The sequence below is a fragment of the Leopardus geoffroyi genome, chromosome E2 (genome assembly GCF_018350155.1).
Source record: "Leopardus geoffroyi isolate Oge1 chromosome E2, O.geoffroyi_Oge1_pat1.0, whole genome shotgun sequence".
NCBI lineage: Eukaryota > Metazoa > Chordata > Mammalia > Carnivora > Felidae > Leopardus > Leopardus geoffroyi.
In genome coordinates, this window is record NC_059335.1 from 36,906,484 (window position 1) to 36,923,919 (window position 17,436).

The 17,436-nt window shown below is 38.6% G+C and overlaps 1 long non-coding RNA gene across 2 annotated transcripts; it reads left to right on the forward strand.

The window, feature by feature from the left end:
* The first annotated feature begins 664 nt into the window (after positions 1–664).
* On the forward strand, positions 665–16,692 carry LOC123578415. 2 transcript variants are annotated; one of them, XR_006702380.1, is made up of 3 exons: positions 665–777; positions 3,699–3,940; positions 15,636–16,692. It is a non-coding gene; the product is annotated as an uncharacterized LOC123578415 (long non-coding RNA). The 2 variants fall into 2 exon arrangements; XR_006702381.1 differs by lacking the exon at positions 15,636–16,692 and adding an exon at positions 8,190–8,545.
* The last annotated feature ends 744 nt before the right edge of the window (positions 16,693–17,436 follow it).

Genomic DNA, 17,436 nt, shown 5'->3' on the forward strand with positions numbered 1-17,436 from the left:
AAATTTAGCCACGCCTGAACAAAGATTTTGAGAACACTATTAGTGGCACAAATCTAAGTTCAAAAGAAACAAAACACAGGGCTATGACTGTGATACACAACAGCGGTTCAGAAGCTAGGACAACAGTAAACGCTTCAGGAAATGGGGATCTAAGGTGGGCAAGGAGCAATCATCTGGCATATCGGCTCTAATAAATAAAGGGATGCTTAGGAATAGTTCATAAGAGGTGGTGAATTGTGAGGGTGCAGGGCCAGTTGGTAAGTTTACCAGTACAGGAGTTGTTCAGATGAGCTGAAGAAATAACTAACTAAATAAGTAAATAAATAACAAAAAGGACCTTCATCCCTTTGCATCCGCTTATGCCAAGGCATGCCAGAATAATGATTGCTTTAAACTTCCATGACCCCTTCCCTACATTGATCTGCTGATGAAAACCTTCCAATCATAAGGACTGCACTACACCCCAAATAGAAATGCCATAAAGTTTATTTTGATAAATTGTACTCATTCTGTACCTGAGAAGCCTACCACAGATGGAACATATATCAGATGATTACCTGGGTTCCCACTTGCTGAGGATGTCCTACTTGCCAGTTGGTCAGAAGTGATCAGCCACTGCGGTCTTACTTTGATCCATTGCATTTTATTTTTTCTGCAGCCAAAGAACTTGGCGTCCAAACAGAAGTGTCATCACTTGATAATGGATATACTTGAATCAGCCAAGCTACCCATTCAGCAGCAGGATATTTGACACCCTTTCTGATTAAAGAAAAGAAGGTACTTTACAAAAAAGTTCTCTCATGTTCATGAATTTTCAAGGTGGGACTTTTATTTTCCATCTGGCACCTGTTTGTTTCTAATTTTCTCACTTTAGGTGAACAAACTGTAGGGGATTTAGGGTGAGTTCAAAGATATCATTCTGAGGCATAAGGGCAATCACCTGTACCACTTTTTAAAGAACTGTAGGTTAATCGGCTCACTTCTCTGGGCTTAAGCTTATTTGTCTGTAAAAAAGTTTCCATCATTCATCTCTACATTCATTCATTCATTCAACAAGTATATACTGGAAATGTAGTATGTGGCAATCTATGTACCAATAATATGATGGTAAGAAAAAAAAATCCGATATTATCAATGAATTATAAGGGGGGAAACCTTTCCCATTTTTCCCTTCTAAGTTATTTGACTGGTCTAATCATTCAATTGTCCTGAGACAGATTAACAGGAGAAAAACAAATCTAATTGTGTATATATGGGACTTATAAAAATATGGGAATTCAAAGAAGTGACAAATGCAGGCAGCTTTCAGACAAAGAAACAATACATTTGTGAAGAATGGATAAAACAGAAGGTTTGGGGTTGGGGGAGTAAATAAGTGAAGCAGTAAAAAGGTTTGTTTATATAGCCTTCTGGCTCCTTTACCTTCCCTCTCTCCGGTGATAAGGATGTCTCTCTTCCTCCTGGTACAGGGAGGGTACTTTTCACATGGGAGATTTATTTTCTGCTTTCAAGGGTCAAAGGAGGGTCAGTGTGTTTCTTGCACTGCCTGTTTCTTAAGTAACTTTAATTCAAAAAAAATCAATATGCCAAATTGCGTATTCTCCCTCCGCTGCCCCCCCCCACAATCATGAAGTTTAATACGCATTACATGTACTTGAAAGGTTCCTATAGCATGAACACATATAATAGGGACCTTCATGTGCTCAGAAAGAGGCCTGTGCAAAATGACACTTAAATTGAGATGTAAAGTTTAACGATGAGTTAGCCAGATGAAAAGGAACAGAAAAGAGTTTTCAAGGCAGGGAAAATAGTATACGCAAAAGACCTGTGGTTGGAACTGGTTGTGGAAGTCTGAAGAAAAGGCCAGTGTGAATGTAACGCAGAGAGTAGGGAACCAATGCAGCTGTGTCCTTGCTTCTGATCTTTCTCGAGCATATAAAACACCTAGGGATTTTCTTTTCAATGCAGGTTTTGGTTTAGCCCATTCTAAGTGGAGACAGAGCAGAAGCTCTTCCAGAGAGACCTCCCCATGATGTCAGTGTTCCTGGTCCAAAGACCATGCTCTGCATAGTAAAGTGCTAGATGGAGTTTGGTTTCTGCCACTATGACCAGAACGGGGGATTGTGTTGTTTATTTCAGCATTACCTAAGAAAGGGTGGGGATGGGACATTAGGCATGCCAAAATAACAACTTTGTCATTCTCTTATTTCTTTCTCTCTTTTCTCCTCACACTCTTTCCCAATTTTTATGTTCAGTCTCTATCCAATGCAAATGTAGAGAGAGGAGGATTTTGCGCTACTGTAGAGAGCCTTTTCTACCCAAGGAGAATGGGGCATGACTCCTCTGACTAGTTTCATGGCAATAGTTTGACCAATTTTTGTAGCTAGGACGAGTCATTGACCCATCATGGGTCATAAGTTTATACCCTGGTCAGGTGTAACCTGATTTACCCAAATATATAGTTATCAAGATATGAACACTGAATAAAGAATAATTGTGAGCTTATCAATGATCCCAATTTATGTCTCCTAATAATATCAAAACAAAAGAATAAATTTAAAGCTGTAGTGTAGGATTTATTAGCGCTTAGGCAAGAAGCAGAAGGAGATGTCATTTTACCCTTTAATGACTCTATTTATTTATGCACTAACACAGGTAAGCAATCGTTATTTAGAAGGAAAGCAAGAAAATGACAAATTAAATACTACTACTACTAACCTCTCAAAATGTACGTTGGAACTAAATGAACAGAATTCTATTCTGAGTTGCTCTAATTTTATAGACAATTCCTGTGGGTGTTCAGAATAGAGTCAGTAAAGGTCAACAACATTACATGTGATCCAGGACCTTATCACAAGCTCCTCCAGCATGTGAAGAATTATTATGAGACCAGGGGCTCTTTCTTCTCCTAACAGCAGGTCCCTTTTAGTGGAGAGAAAACAACAGTTGAAAAGGAAGAAGTCAATATAAGAATGCTATATCAAGGTCACTGTGATATGGTTATTAAAACAACAACAACAAAACACTGCAAAAAGATGCAAGCTTGACTTATACTACTGTGACCCTGGGCATATCGTTTATTCATTTATAATATGCGTTGATTACATATCATGATATGTCCTTGATTTTAAGAGGTTTGGTCTACTAAGGAGGACAATAATAGTTACAAAAACTTCTATAAGAAGAGAACTTTGACAGGGAAGAATAGCATAGGGAAATGGAGAACTAAAACTTGCCTATGTCAGTCAGAGAGACCTTCACAGAAGTGGAACCTTTTCAGGCATTTCAGCTGAGGCATGAAGACTTAATTAGTGGAGGATTTTCAGGCTGCAGGAAACTTAAGACAGAACAAAGAGCCACTTACAATTTCTCATGATCTCTCAGGAGACTACACAAGTAGGTCAGAAGGGCAGGTGGATATGGTATGTGAGCATGTGTGGGGGGGAGCTGAGGCAAGAAACAGGATTGGGGATGAATTATGATGAAAGTAGATTAGCCTGAATAGGTAAAAGGGAGATACCACAACATGATTTCTCTGCACTTCAGTTTTTCACCTTTTAGATCAGCATGAGAATGCATATATGTTTTCTCATTTAATCGTTGGAAAAACCTCAGAAGGTAAGCGTCTGGCACTTTGTCAACACTTAATTAATATCAGTTGTATGGGGGGGGAATAATTTTCCCTTTTACCCTTCCAGGTTCTTGGCTGAGACTTCCCTGTAATAAAAGATGGATCAACATGAAAACAACAAACTGAAGTTTAGTAACAAGTATACATCCTGCGTACATGGAAGAGACCCAAGAAAACTGTGTAACTCCCCACAGTGGTCCAAGCCATCACCTTAAATATCCTCTCTACCTAAAGACAGAAGAAGATGATGCTGGGCCAGACCGGGAAGCCAGTTCTGGGAGATTTTTAGACAAAGCACAGTAACCAAAGGTATGATTTTTGTGCAGATTTAAGTCACTGCCTTCTCCATTGATAACAGTTTCATTGATTTAGTCATCCATTGATTTAGTCATCTCCCTCTTCCTGATACAAACAAGGTGCCTCTTACAAATGGAGATTTCCTTTATAAATGTAAATATGTCTCACCAAAGGATAACTTTTACTTTGTTTTCGGACTTTTTCCTGTGCCTGCTGCTGGTTATTAAAAATAACCAACCTAAAATAGTCATTTTGCAAAAAATGCATATTTTGTGGTGGCCAATTCTGCTCTGCTTCTGTTGAATGAGAATCCTATTGATAATGAAAAGTAGAATGAGGTGTGTTTGTGTGTGCATGTGTATGTGTGTGTGATGTACAAATACAGTGGCAAAACTTCCTGTAAGGAAAGAGATGGAAAAGAAGTACCTTTTCTCCTAGGTTTTCTACCCTAAAATAAAAAAAATAGATAACCAAAGAATATTCTAGAAGAATTTATAAACACTAAAGTTTGTAGGGGAAATATTATTTATTTTATTAAATTTTATTTAACTTTGTTTAGAGTTTCAAGTACCAGATAGTGTTGGTAAATGTTTCAGAATAAAGATCCTATTTGATCCTAACTGATACGATACTTCCAGATCTATGTAGTCATAGAGCAACTCCACTAAGAAGTTAATTGCTGTCCCCGTGTTCAAGTGAGGAATTATGTGTATGTGCAGTTTGGTGGTTAGAGAATTGAATGGAGTTTACACTGTTGAGTAGCAGAAACCATAATCCATATGACTGTAGTAATAGCCTTCTATAAAACTTAGCTGCCATTCTCTCTTTGTGAACTCATATCCCATACTCTAGCAGAAGTAGAAGGAAGACCTAAAAGATGGCAATAAACTCTGCTGTGCTTTTTACTACTTTTTAAAGTTTATTTTGAGAGTGAGAATGAGAGAGAGTGGGGGAAGGGCAGAAAGCAAGGGAGACGGAGAGAATCCCAAGCAGGCTCCTGATTGTCAGCGCAGAGCCCAATGTAGGGCTTGAAATCACAAACTGTGAGATCATGACCTGAGCTAAAATTTAGAGTTGGCCACTTAAAATTAAGAGTTGGCCGACTGAGTCACCAAGGTGCCCTTGCTTTTTAATTCATTCTCTTCATTAGAGTCCTGTAGTGATCTACATACTTGTGTTTAATGCTCCATTGTGACTTTGACATCTCTATATATCTACCAATTATATTAAATTTCTCCTTTTGAATATTGCATCTGAAAAACAAAACACAATAAAACAAAAAGAAACACACAAATACAGATGCCCACACAAAACAATGCCACAAATTTATTCATATGGCAATGATAGAAGGGAATACAGGGAGAAGACAGACAGGGAGGTATTTTGCAGTTTCTCAAGATAATGTGTTTGTACTTTGATTTGTGTGTGCACACACACACACACACACACACACACACACACACAAAACCCCACAAAAACTGACATGGAGAAAGAAGGGCTATGGGTCATATATTGTCTTCTTTAACATTATTACCTCCTCTGAACTTTAAGGACATGTTGGGGAGGACAAAATTTTTACTCTACTCTTCAAGATTCTTTTGGTTGGTCTAATAATTAAATTGACGTGGAAGAGGGGCATCCAGGTGGCTTAGTTGGTTAAAGGTCCGACTTTGGCTCAGGTCATGATCTCATGGTTCGTGCACTCACACCCCACATCAGGCTCTATGCTGACAGCTCAGACTCTGGAGCCTACTTTGTATTCTGTGTCTCCCTCTCTCTCAGCTCCTCCCCTACTCATGCTCTGTCTCTACCTTTCAAAAATAAATAAATGTTAATAAATTTTTATAAATTTAAATTGATATGGAAGAGATGAACAGGAGAAAAACAAATTTAATTACATACATGCAGGGGCTCCATAAGAATATGAAACTCACAGGTAATCAGGCAGTTGAAGCTTATAAGCTGTCCTGAGCTAAAAAGAAGTGGGTAGGGGTCTGGGACTTTAAAGGAAAGAAGACAATTCACAGGAAGATGAAAAAGAGTAAATATTTGGTAAACAAGTGTTCACTGGATCACACAGAAACCATGGGACATGGAGAGGAATTTTAACGAACAGATTTTGCTAAATGCCTCCTTGTCTACCACCCACATTTCATATTACAATGTAGTTACCTGTGGTGATAGCTCTCTTCCTGAAGCAGATCCTCTACCTATACTCTTTTAGACATTTAGGAGAAAGGGCAAAGAGTCTTTCTGAGCCTTCTGTTTCTCAAAAAGAATCAGCCTAAAATAATCCACATGCCAAAGAGACACATTTTGGGGTGGCAAATTTTGTAACCCTACAGACATGTCATGGTACTCCCACAATTCTGCAATAAATTTAAAATGTATTAAGAAAATGAAGCAAGGACTCATATGTTAATCTGTGTCAATATGATATATGCTTCATGTGACCTATGGTTTTTAGACGTGACCTGTCATATAGGTGCTCAGGAAGCATCTATTGAATGCTTAATTAAAGTTACTTACTTAGCAGAGAGGAAAGGGTAGTATCAGTATAGGTAATTATTTCATTATGTCTTTATTTCCTGCTTTTTTTTCCTTATATCCTTCTCTTTTGATGAAGCAGCCTGTCCAGCTTTTCTCCTTTCTTTCCAAAAAATTCTGTTCAATTCCAAAGGCAAATGGCAGAAGATTTTTGAATGCGTGGGTATATATGTATGTATAAGCCTCTGTGTGTCTGCGTGCATGAGTTTCATTGTGTATCCATGAGTATGTATGTTCCTATGTATTGATATAGGCATGAATTTGTGTACACAAGCTGTTTACATGCACATAGGTGTATATCTGTGTACACGTGTCTGCATGTGTGAGCTTGTCTCTATATACACAGGTCTATGTGTATCTGTATGTATGTATCACACATACAACGTGTGTGCTATGTGTGCATGTCTTTATGTGTGTATTTTTTAATCCATATGTATCTGTGTGCCTGTGCAGACATATGTGTGCCTCTGTGCACATATGTGCCTTTGTGTATATGTGAATTTGTGTGTGTGTCTGTGTATATAGTTACCATGTGCATGTGTGTCTACTTGTGTTAGTTTGTGTGTCTATACGCATGCACCATTAAACCTACTTCCTACTTTTTAAATAAATGAAAGTGTTGCTTGCAGAAAAAATAAGCCACTTAGAGCCTAATGTTCTGGAAAAATTCATATTAAAAGACATCTGCTTATACCAAATTCTGTTTTGTCTACATTTAGCCACAGGTGTTAAAAAAATGATAAGCACTTGGAAAGTAGACAAACCAAAAATGGTAAGAGTATTCATATTTATCTTAGCTTTCACAATGAATCAAACTATAAACAATGAAGAAAGTGAGTTTTCATAAGTGAGTTCTGTTTGGTATAAATAGGAGTCATTTCTCATAGAAATGTGCTGACAGTAGGCACATTCTGAAAGCTTATAGTGCAATGAATCTGCTTACCTGATATTAATTTACTTTTTATAGTTTTTTAAATATAATATTGATTAAATTAGCATTTGGATTAATGACCTTTTAAATTCTGAGAGACTGCACCAGTACTGTCTTAATACAGAATGATCCTTGTAAGACCAAAATGTTTGAAAATCAGGGTATTTTCTAAATATTTTATACCTATCTTCTGCATCTATGATTATATATTCACAAAATATGTTTATATTAATTTATACTATATAAACATATATGCATAAATTTTTTAGATATTGAGGTGTTATGCAGATATGCACACATGCATGTATTTGTTATATATATTTATATACAGACACATATATATGACATAAATCAAAGTCAATTAATGTAAGTTATCTCAAAAATTCTCTTTGAGCCCCTGATAAATGCTATATTATTATGCTAGATACAGAATACCAAGTGACAAAACACATGCCCGGACTTTAAGGAACTCACTGAAAAATGAAAATATGGGATCCTTTGTTCAAAAAGCAGAAAAAAGTGTGATTAAAGGTACACACAAAGATTTTCCCTGTTTTCCATGTTCTCTTCCTCTTGACTTGTCATGGTGTTTTGTTTGTTTTTTAATTCTCTAGCAAATGCTTGTCTAAGTGTAGAGAAACTAAAATCTTAAGTTATTAGCATGCATTTTACCATTCGTCTTTATATTGTGCAGTGACAGTTTTAAATTCAAATATCAGAGCATGTAACCTTTATGCAGAATTGCTGAAATTACCTAGTCTTAATACATGGTTCATCCTTCAGGGGTGCCTTGAGCTTCCCAGAAGAGAGGAACACAAGCCAGCCTCCCAAAGTTTGGAAGGAGGAAAGGAGGAGAGTACCAGATAGGATGTTCTGGTGATGCAGAGCAGGGGGATACTTAGGGAACAAACGAGGACTCTCACAGGTACGTTGCCCCTCTTATCAGCACATCAGAACTTATTGTCAGTGTCCTAGCCAGAGATGGTGTGCGAATTTGAGCTAGGCATCTCCCCGTTCTCATGAGCCAATCACCTCACCATGGAAGATGGGCAAACTCCCCAAGGATCTTTAAACCCGGTGCCTGAAAGTGCTAGGTACCTAGATAGAGATTACCAAATCATACTGCCACCAAGAAGCAGCCTCCCTATGGCCAGACACCTGCCAGATAATCTGGGGTCCTGGCAGGTCACTGTGGGAGGGCTGCCACCAAGACCCTCCCCAAGAGACTATGGGTATGTGCACCAAGCCTTTCCTTCACCTAGAGGAGGTGAATGGAGGCAGCAATGGGGAGGCAGGGTGGGAAGGGGAGGCTGGGCTGGGATCCCAGAGGTAAGGGAATGGACAGCTGAGTATCTGTTCCTGGGAGGCTATGGGAGGTGGAACCGCTGGTGAACCAGGTTCCAAGACCCAGGCACATGTCCCATTAACCCATCTTACAATGCACAAATTCAAAGAAATGAATAAATATTTCAAGATAGTAACTACAGAGAGCATTAACCCTTCTGGAGAAGGTGAAGGGACTGGTCGCATACCCGTAACACCAGACATGAGTAGACAAGATATAGTTCAATGGAGCAACAGAAACATATACTTGAGTACAGATTTGTCATGGAGAAAGGTGTTAAGGGACAGTTCCTAAAGAAGTGAAGACCTGAGCTAAATTTTGAATCTGAATCTGAGTTCTTTGAGCCAGTAAAGGTTGGGAAATGGCATTCCAGGCACAAGAAAGTGCATATCCCAAGCCTCAGAAACGTGGAAGGTCATGGCATATTTGGAAAGCTGCAAATGATGATATAGTGGCAATGTGTTTGTGTGTGCTTGCTTACATGTGCATGGACGGTAAACAAAGGTCCAAGGGGCGTAATAGGCATTTGGGAGTTGGTTTGCATTGTGATAAAACTTGTATTCCTCTATAGGAGCTTGGAGCTCTGTAGATACTTGCAATGAATTAAGACTTGGTATGTATACTCAAGCTCAAAAATGAGACCTTCAGTTGACAAACAGCAAAACAGAACAGGGTACATTATACTCTCCAGTCTCAATGCCAGAAATTTGTCATTGATATGCAGCAACATCAAGCCAGCAAAGGTCTTAGGTTGAATGGGAAGGAAAGAGTTCATATATTAGACTACTTTGTTTTTAAGAGTTTTCTGATTTCCCCCTATTAGGGCATGTCATTCATGTTATTAAATAACTTTTGTTAAATTGAACTTGGCAATGAGGTTTTAGGCCACCATCACTATAGGTATATGCCTGCATAACACCCCATATAATTTTCTTACTAAGCAGAGAACTCACTTTTAAAACTATCTCCATTTCATTTGTGTTTGATTTTTTTGGGAAAAAAATGCGAGAAATAAGCATTCTTTTTTTCCTGTCCTCTACCTTGCTTATAAAGTTAGGATTGTAAATCTGAGATTACAAACAAAACCAGAAATATTTGCATGGCATATTCTTTGTCATTGACTCATGACAAGAAGAGATTTCAGTGTTTACCATGAAATCTACTTTCCAAAACACAAAACTTAGGGGATCCCTAGATCTTCTTCATCTTCTCACTTTATAAAAGGTCCTGCTTTCAGCATTCCCAAAGTATGCATAGTCTTCTTGTTTTATACACTCCTGAAATCCTACATTAACTTGCCCCAATGGTGGAGAATATATTTGATTATGTAATGCTGACATTAAAAACAAAAGAGCTGTTATTTTACCAGCAAATTGAGTTTATGTGGGAATTGCAGAGGAATTGAAATTCAGGGTGAACAAAGTGTGATGAACCATAGGCAAGTCCAGAAGAGTGAAGAGAGGGACTTGCTTCTATAGGAGAAAGGAGGAAGCTGCATGGGGCTGTTTTGCTGATTTCTTACTGGCTAGTCTGTTGCCAGTTCAGTTGGTGAAATCCTTTCTTCCTCCCGCTGAGGTGTGTCAAGTATGCTTCCTTCTGTGGGGGAATGTGAGCTATGCTTCTTGCTGTCAGTGATGGCGCCTGAGAGCTCCTCCTTTAGGGCTCCTCAACTCCATTTTAAATGAGGTTTCCTTTATTATTTTTTTTTGCAATATATATGTTAAAATATGCTTAATGTAGTATCCCTTTCTAGTCAGATTTCAAATATAATGGGGACCATGTTTTTTTATTCCCTTTGGCACATACAGGCCACTAGCATTGATGTTGGCTAGTAGGCAGCTTTTAATATTTGTTGTATTAAATTGAAATCCATTACATGAATTAGTCAATGGTAATTAACTCATTTTAAAAATCATAAAGTGGAAGCATAGTCTTGAACTTCTTTCTTCAAAACCGGTATTTAATTTCTTTTTTTTTTTTTTAAGGTGTAGCTTAGGTTACAGATTCACAGCCTGAGTCATAGACCCCTTTATCAGGAGTAGGATGTGTGCGAGTAGATCATGTAGAGGTGATATTGCATTATAAGAGGGATCCAGCAATCCACAAGCATGTTAAGATTTCGCAGTCAACGAACACTAAGTTTTAACTAATATTATGTAGATGTTCATGGAATTTGAACTTGTTAGAGAGGTCTCTTTATTTCTAACAGAGTGAGGAATCCATGGTCTGTTTGAGGTTAAAACATAGTTTATGAGTGTGTTTCTGTGCATGTATATGTGTTTGGGCTGGGAATATTGTTGGTAGAGATGGGATGCATTCTTTTTTTCTCTTTAATATTTATTTATTTTTGAGAGACAGAGACAGAGCGTGAGCGGGGGAGGGGCAGAGAGAGAGGGAGACACAGAATCCGAAGCAGGCTCCAGGCTCTGAGCTGTCAGGACAGCCTGACACGGGGCTCGAACTCACGGAGTGTGAGATCATGACCTGAGCGGAAGTCGGGCGCTCAACCGACTGAGCCACCCAGGTGCCCTGGATGCATTCTTTTTTCCTAGAGTATGTTACTGTTCACTGTAGAACTTGGCTATTTTTGTCACCATCCTCATCTGCTTTACTTTTTTAACCTAACATTTTAAATAAATTATTATGCTGAGCATTTACCATGTGTAAACGCAAAACAAGCTGATGAACATGCACTCACTTTCATCCTTAAAACAATCCTGGCAGATAAATATTCTTATCTCTATTATGAAGAACTCGAGGCTGCCAGGGAGTAAGAGACTTTCTCCAATTCCTGGAGTCCTTGATGGGCAGAATCTGGGATTCAAACCCAAGTCATTTAAACTGCAAAGCCATTGTTCTTTCCCCATATAGGTTTCTCAAAATGTTGTTCATGGATCAGCTGTAGCAGACTCACTGGTGGGCCTAGAGTCCTGGCTAGGAATGCATTTGCACATATTTAGAGGGTGTCAATCATGGGACATCCCTGCCCGGCCCGATCTCCAGGACTATAGAATCTCTGGAGAGGGGGACCCAGGAATCTGCATTTTAACAGGCATGAGAACCACTACACCACATTGTGCTGTTATGTAAGAGAAATTATAATTGATAGAATTTTAAGTCTACATTTAAGATCAAAATTGAGAGAGGTATAAAATAGCAAAACAGGATCCGATGATTGCTACAACAAGAAGTCACTTCCTTCTATCTTCCTTCACCAACTCTCAGGTTCATATTGCTGAGTATATACCGGCTACGAACATTTCCATTTCGGGCTGATAGATCTGAGCATCAAATTCTATCATTAGGCAGCATTTCCTGTGGCTATATGTTAGACATTGGAGCTGCTGCATGTATAATAAGTTTTGCATGTGACGTCAAAGGTCTATTCTCAGACCTTTAAGCTGATTGGGATTTTCTTAGTCTTTGTTTATTTTGGGAAATAGTTTAATCTAATCTTTATATATGCTAAGAAAATGTCAATTTTAGCTTCAGTCCAAATACTGTATAATCACAGCACTCTGATGTAAACTCCGGAGCTGAACTTGAGCAAACTCCACACATTCCATTTTGTAACGTAATAACCAGGCTTAAATCTGACTGCACTGGGAAACGACCAAAAACGTAAGGGCAATTTAAAGCCTAATGATCATATTTGCTGCTGCTGATGGCGATGATGATGCCTGTTCTCTAAAATGACTCCAGCCAAGGAAAGCAAAGTAATTGATTCTGAGCTTCTAATTTTAAATTAAAAGGAAGGAATGAAGGATAGGCAGATGGAAGGGAGAAAGGAAGGAACAGAAAAAAGAAAGAGAGAAAAAGAAAATTGTTTTATCCAGCAACTGATCTGCAGTTTTTCCAAAATGCAAAAAAGTTTCATTTTCAGTGGATATACTTCTGTCTTTCCTGGTCCAGATCCAAAATCAGAAAGACAAAGTTGATTGCTCCTCACCTGTGTTTTATCTGCTCTGCATATCCAATAAATATTTATTTCTACCTTTTTGGTCATCGGCTTGCTGCAGGAGGCAGCATAAGCTTAGGGGTTAAGAGCATGTGTACTGTAAACAGACTGCTATGAATCAGGACCCTGCCTCTTTACATTGTGTAAATAGATTTAACCTCGTTGCTCTTGGCTTTTACTCCTTTCCTAAAGGGAGGGATGATAACACCTCGTATCGTTTTTAATATTAATCAAGATAATATATGCAAAACGGTCTGCCCAGAGGTTGCTACATGTTATGTTCTCATAGACATAAGTTATTAATAAGCCCACATAGATTTTAGAACAAAAGGCTGGTGAAGACATTTATTAAGGATGATTGATTTGGAGATCCAGCTTGAAAGAAGTTGGTCAGTGGGCTAAGCATAGAGTACAGGTGTTGATGGTATCATAGCTTAACAAGTAGAGCATTTATTTGACAAGTGGTGCTAATGTAGCTCGTTGGAAGAAGAAAAGGGACTTTACATCGATCATTTGACTTCTGGGAGCACACGCTGGGCTCAGTGCTCCACGTTTATTAATTCTTGCATCCGGGTTTGAAAGGTTGAGAATTAACCAGAAAACAATAAGCACAAAAACATGGAATGAAGAATTTTATTTTGTGGGAGGTCATTGATTATAGTAGAAATGGTAGTCTTAGAGTTTCTAACATTTCCTTCCTCAAAAAGCCTGAGCAAGTCATTTTACCTTCTTTTGCATCTGTAAAATGTAGCACTGCCTGCTACATCCCAGCAGGATGCGAGGACAATCCTGAGACAATGAGCAGAGTATTTACACAATATTAGAATTTATAAAATAATCTCTCAGACATTATAATGTTTTATTTTATTTTATTTTATTTTATTTTATTTTATTTTATTTTATTTTATTTTATTTTATTTTATTTTATTTTATTTTATTTTTCCTGATCTTCCTTATAAACAGGTATGTCCATAGTGTCACATAAAACTGACCTATAGAGTTGCTACAACTCCTCTACACCAATACACTTATTTTTTAAGTGTATTTATTTATTTTGAGAGAGCACGCACGTGTGTGCATATGAGTGGGGGAGGGGCCGAGAGAGAGAGAGAGAAAGAGAGAGAGAATCCTAATCAGGCTTCACACTGTCAGCACAGAGCCTGATGCGGGGCTCAAACTGATGAACCATGAGACCATGACCTGAGCCTAAATCAAGAGTCAGACTCTTAACCAACTGAGCCACCGAGGTGTATCCAATACACTTTTTAAATGTCTTTTTTTTTTTTCTCAATAACCTACTCATTTTACTTTGCAGAATCCCTCTTCTGCCCTGTTGGATGAGTTTTTGTTATCCTTTAAGACACATCACTCTCTCAAAAATAAATAAACTTAAAACAAAAATTGGGGGTGGGTAGCCTGGGTGGTCCAGTCGGTTAAGCATCCTACTTCGGCTCAGGTCATGATCTCATCATTCATGGGTTCAAGCCCACATCGGGCTCTGTGCTGGCAGCTCAGAGCCTGGGGTGTGCTTGGATTCTGTGTCTCTCTCTCTGCCCCTACCCCGCTTGTGCACACACATACACACACACACACACACTCTCTCTCTCTCTCTCTCTCTCTCAAATAAATAAACTTAAAAAAATGACACATCAAAATGTCCTCATCTCTCTGAAGACTTGCTCTCTCTATCTAGTCTCCTATATCTGGCCATTACCTCTTTGTGGTCACATAACAATTTTCATATGCCTCTTAGTACTCGTATCAAATTACCTTCTAGTTTTCTGCATGCCTGTCTATATCTGTAGACAGCTAGCTTCTTGAAGAAAAGACATATTCATTTTTGTATTCATTGTATCTTGCATGTTATCTGGCAGAGACATGTCTGTCATTTAGTACATGCTTGTTAAATGCAACAATATTCGCCCACTAATATTAGTACCATTAATATTAGAGAGGCATTCCTATTTCAGTTTTGGACACATTACCATTAGGGAGAAAATCAGATATCAAAGAAGAAATTCCCATTATGCTTCATATAAAGCATGAAAAAAATCCTGATGTATCTACCATATACCAAGGATAATGGTGCAATTTTAATATAAAGTAATAAAGAAACATTCATAGCATATATTATGAGAGTCATATCCCTTCTTCAAAATGTATCGTGGGTATTTCTGGCTCTAAATTGTTAAAATGGTCTTGGGGCTTCTTCCTGCATTCAATGCCTCCCTCTACCCCTCTACCCTAAGCACATGTATATCCTAAATTCAAACACTTCTTGATCTGAACTCTCTCTCTCTCTCTTTTTTTCTCAGCAGCTATTCACTTTTTCATTAGCTCTAATAGTCCCAGTAGAACTTTGATCTCACCATTCTTTCATTATATCCATTTTACATTATCCTACATTATATTCAGGAGTTGCCACATCATGGGCATGCTGACACCAAGTAGGGGTATAGTTAGTAGTTTCAACACACTCCTGGTAAGGTTGATTAGCACTGGGCAGCTGAGCATATAGTTTAAAACCCTTGACCAATAGCACTTGGATTTCCTTATGGTCTCATGCCCGTCTATAGCTAAGTGGACATGAAATCAATATGCACTCATGGAAAGCTGGCCCTGATGAGATACATTCTAAATAATGCAGCATATTGTAACAGTCGGATGGTGCGTAATTCCCTCCATCTAAAACAAAATTGATTTTTGTCTTCTAACTATTATCCCTGCTCTGCAGAGGGATCTGTTTCACTTAGTTTCAAACATTTCAGCCATGCACCATAAACAAACACTAAAAGATTCCATAATATTCTCAAGATCGTCCACTCTCAGCAGCAAAGAAGTGCCACTAAGAATGCTAACGGCTAAGAAGTAATAAACCATCAAAAACTCCATTGCAAATGCTCTGAAAATCCCTTTCCTTCCACAGCTCAGCAAGACACAGCTCTGTTTACACTCTCAGGCCATGATCCATAAAGTTGCCTTTGGCCTCAACTGACCCCCTTTCTCCATGTCAGAATTGGAGAGAAGAAACACTCATAAGATGGAATAAAGAATTGAATGGTCTACTTCTTGTTTCTGCCAAGTTAGTGTCTGCTACAAAAAGAGAAACAAATGAAAAAAAAAAACCTAATTAACTTAAGTCTAAGTAAGTGCTTCTTATTAATGTGCGTATGAATCTCCTGGTGATCTTAATAAATTTCTGCTTCACTATTTCTGAGGTAAGGCCTGAGATTCTGCATTTCTAACAAGCTCCCAGGTGATGTTGATACTGCTTGTCGGAAGACCACATTTTGAGTAGTGTGTTAGCAGAATTTTAATGAAGCCCCTCCCCAGCCAAAGGGAAAGGAGTTTGCTGTTGTAATTAAAGTCTCAAGTCAGTTGACCCTACGATATGGAGGTCATCCAGTGGAGCCTGATCTAATCTCATACGACCTTTAAATGGCAGGCTCTAGAGGGAAAAGAGGAGTCAAAGACATTTGAAGCGTAAGAGGGGTGTGACCGGCTACTACTTTGAACGTGGAGGGGGCACATGAGAAAGACTCTGTCGACTTTGAAGAGGTGAGCATGGCCCCTAGTTGGCAGCCAGAAAGGAAATGGAGACCTCCAAACTGGCTGGCACCTTCGATGAGCTGGATTCCGCAGCAACATGAATGAGGTTGGAAGGGGGTTCATGCTCAGAGACTCTGGAACAGATAGCTGCCTGTCTGCTTTCTGCCTTGTGAGGCTCCACGTGGGGAACCCAGCTTGGCCGTGCTGTGCCCAAACTTGTGACCCACGGGAACTGTGAGATAATAAATGGTGTTGTTTTAAGCTGCTAAATGGTTGGTAATTCGTTACACAGCAACTGGAAACTAATTCAGGTAAGAAGGGTCTAATTCAATCCAACCAACTAAAATTTTGCCATTCGTGTCTGGGTAAGAAGTTCTGATTGTTTTTCCCTCAAAACCTAAGGACAGTCTTTTTTTTTTTTTTTTTCCTTAGGTTTATTTATTTTGAGAGAGAGAGAGAAAGGAGGAGGGGCAGAGAGAGAGGGGGAGGGAGAGAATCTCAAGCAGGCTCTATGCTGTCAGTGTAGGGCCCAACTTGGGGCTTGAACCCATGAGGCCGCAAGACCCTGACCTGAGCTGAAACCAAGAGTCAGAAGCTTAACCTACTGAGCCACCCCACCCAAGTACCTCTAAGGATAGTCTTTTTAAGACAGAGAACAAAGAATTTGCCATCAACAATTTACATGTAGTAACTCATCATAAATCTCTCACTACTGCAATAAATTGTCAAACTTCTCTGGCCTCAGTGTCCTCAATTTAAAAAAAAAAAAGATTAATAACATCTGTTCTAAACAACTATCGCTAAAGATAGGTTAGGAATCACAGACAAAATAAGGAAAAAAGACGTGTAAACTGGAAAATGCTTGACATATATACAGAATCAGATACGGCACTCGTTGAAATTATGCCTCATCGAACTTTTCTCTGGTCATAAAAAAAGTTCTTGAGATGTTAAAATACCGTAGCTTACTGCTCAAAAATCCCATCATTCTAAGTGAGACTCGATGAAAGTGAACATAAACACTTTGAAAATACCTTGTTGTCATCTACTCTTTTTATCGGAGATAGTAATTTACCAGCAGAGCCTCAGATACAAATGTATATCATGTCTTCTTTAAGAGCTGTAAAGTAAAAGCTGTATTTTATTGGACTAATTGGAGAAACAAGTCCATTCCAACT